This window comes from Dromaius novaehollandiae, chromosome 14 (genome assembly GCF_036370855.1).
Source record: "Dromaius novaehollandiae isolate bDroNov1 chromosome 14, bDroNov1.hap1, whole genome shotgun sequence".
Lineage (NCBI taxonomy): Eukaryota > Metazoa > Chordata > Aves > Casuariiformes > Dromaiidae > Dromaius > Dromaius novaehollandiae.
The window spans coordinates 6353506-6356388 of record NC_088111.1 but is presented as its reverse complement, the minus strand read 5'-3'; positions in this window follow the sequence as shown (position 1 = coordinate 6356388).

Below are 2883 nucleotides of genomic sequence, written 5' to 3'. Positions count from 1 at the left end.
CTTGCCCTGGTGTATGGTCAGCATTTTGGAGCTTGAATTGATCATCAGTGGAGTGTTTTCCTCGCTTCTTGTCTGTTGTAGCCTGTGCAGTGTACAGCTAACTGTCTGCTGCCATGCTGCCTGTGAAAGATGTATTCTTTTGGAAGGGAGGCTGGGCTAAGGTGAGTGTGACACCGGTGCAGGGTTTTGGAAGTGTCTGAACTAGTCCAGTGTGTGTGTAGCCAGCTTGTCCATCTCCAAGCCTTAGTCTGGTGGTGTTTTGATGTATCTGGAATATGCTCAATTCATAACTTTTGTCCAAGCTGCTTGTCCAGTGGACCTTGTGTTTAGACCACGTATATCTGTTCCTCTGAACCAGACTGCATCTTTATGTGTAATCACTAGGTATTTATGATGGCAGCTTCCTGTGAGCAAGCAGGGGCTGATAGTTCAGTAGGCACCTACCTGCAGTCATGATGCCAAGAGCTTGCTGTGCAAAACTACTCCTGTCCTGAAGACCTTGTGCTATGAGGTCCCAGTGTCTGAGAGAAATGCTCCCCTCTCTTCTTCGGGGTTGAGAGATATCCCTTCACTGCTTTCCTATAAACTGCTTGTGAATAAACTGCTTAAACCCCTTAAATCAATATTTCTGTTTCTCCCTATTTGTTACTCTAGGCCTGTTAAAAGATGGTACCATGGGCCAGAGAGAGCCTGGGAGCCAAGTTATCTTTAATTCCCTTTCTGAGTGGCCTGTTTCTTTAGGGGACAGCTGATGGGGGGAGGGGGGAACCCTTGGCCTGTGCTGGGCTGATGATCTTGGAGATGGGTGCATCGGCCAAAGCTGGCGTATGTCTTTATATAACTTTACTTCTAAGTGGAGAGAGGCAGGATGGAGATGGTTTACGTGTAAGCAGGTAATGGATGGTTGGTAGGTGCTGGAAGGGCTTGGGTGAGCAGGGACACTGAGGCAGCCTGGAGGTTGATTGCAGTCACTTGTGCTTAGCCTGTTACAGAAAATTAACATCATCTGCTCCAGCTACTGGGTTGAGAGAAGGCAGCAAGGAGCAAGTGACTGCAGAGAGGAGGGGGAGGTGGGACAGTTGTGACCCTCAGAGGGACAGAGGAGCATTAGCTCAGGAGGAAGAGGACATGAGCAAGCAGCCAGGTGCAAGTTTGTCAGTGAAAGGAAAAGTAACCTTCACCATGCTTAGGAGAGGAAAAATCCTGTAGCTGGGGTGAGAAGAGCCCTGGTAAACAGGCCTGAAGAAGCATGAATCCCACCATCAGCTGCAGGTCTATAGCCTGCTCCCCACAAAGGACCATCAGCAGCTTGGCCTGGAGACTTGCTGGTAGGTACTGAACACCCAAAACCCAGAAGTGCCTCTGCCTCGCAGCTCCCAGTGTGAGGCAAGAGCCAGTGTGTGAAAACACTGGATTTGCTGCGGCGGTAACGGCCACCTTCCCCTGCGCTCAAACGTGTAGGAAATGCGGTCGGCCTGAACTCTTGCGGGTACTGGTGGCAGGATGTGCCCTGCGAGGACGCGGCCCGATGGCAAGACAACATGAGTGAGTTATACAGCTGCCTGCCCTGCAGCCGGGGTAGGAAGTACCAGCAGCCACAGCCCTGCCCTCAGGGAAAACCAGAGCACAAGCGAAAACTGGAAAACAAATCTGCTGACCACTGGAGCCTGCCGCGGGCAGCGAGAAAAGCCTGTTCCTCCAAAGCTGCCTGCTGGCACAGCACCAGGCACAGCAACGGGCATGTGTGTAGGTCATCCGTGTGTGTTACGTCCAGCTTCTGCTGCGTTTTTATTAAAAAGAGGTAAAAGGAAGCTTTTTAGCGTAAGAGCGCGCATCTCCCCTACGTGCTAGGGGAGGCGTTCAGCCTACGACACCTTTAGTCTTTCTGTTCTCTGCTGATGCATTTTGACAGTGTAACGGTCCAAGTGCAGTGGCGGTGCCCAGACTGATCCGCGAGCTCTCTCCTCTCCCGGAATAAGAACAACCAGGCGGCCAAGCTCGCGCCTGCCGGAGAAGGAAGCTCTGCCTGCTGCCGCACAGCGCAGCAGCCAGCTGGTGTCCAGCCCGGCACGGCTCCTTCGGGCTGCTATCACACTGCTGACTTGGATGAGTCACAGCTGGGTTTTTTCTTCTTGTTTTGCTTGTGAGAAAGACCTGTTTTACATATAATACAGTAATCAGGGCTTGACATAAATAGGCAATTGTTATTGTCTGCAGTGGGAATTGCACCTGCTGGCAAGAGCAATGAATGCAGCCCATTATGCACTGGAGTTGATCATTTGTGCAATGAAGTACAACTACATTTCTCGCTGTGTTCTTGTGCAAGTCTTTATCTCAGCGGCTGCAAGCACACCGACAGATGTGCCATCATCACCTTTGCAGTCTGTCCTCGCCCCGTGAGATGGAGCAGCCTCTGTTCCCTGCAGCTGTGCAGATTCTCCGGAGGCACTGCAAAGACCAAGATGTTCAGCTCCGAGACTTTGCTGCTTCGTTGATGGCTGTGTTATAAAGCCAAGCAGCCTCGTCCCCAAGCACTGACGCTGCACGTCACAGGCAGTAGGGACCTGCTGCCCGACCCTGGATTTACAGAGTGTATGACTCTTGTTTATGGATCTAGTCACAGAAAACGTGACAGCAGTCTCACTGGCTGAGCAGGTACGAGCAGTGGCTCTTCAGAGCAGAGGGACTTGTAAGACTGGCTTAGCTACCGCCTGCCGGTGTTGTTGATCTCAGTCTTCCGGCATTATAAGATTTGTCTGATAATAATAACTAGACTTTGTCTCATTGCTGCTGGAATCTGTGCTCAGCCTGGCTGAAGAGAATTCAGCAACTCTGAACTGCTGCATCTGCAGCTTAGGAGAGGGTCGGGCACGATGCAAGGAG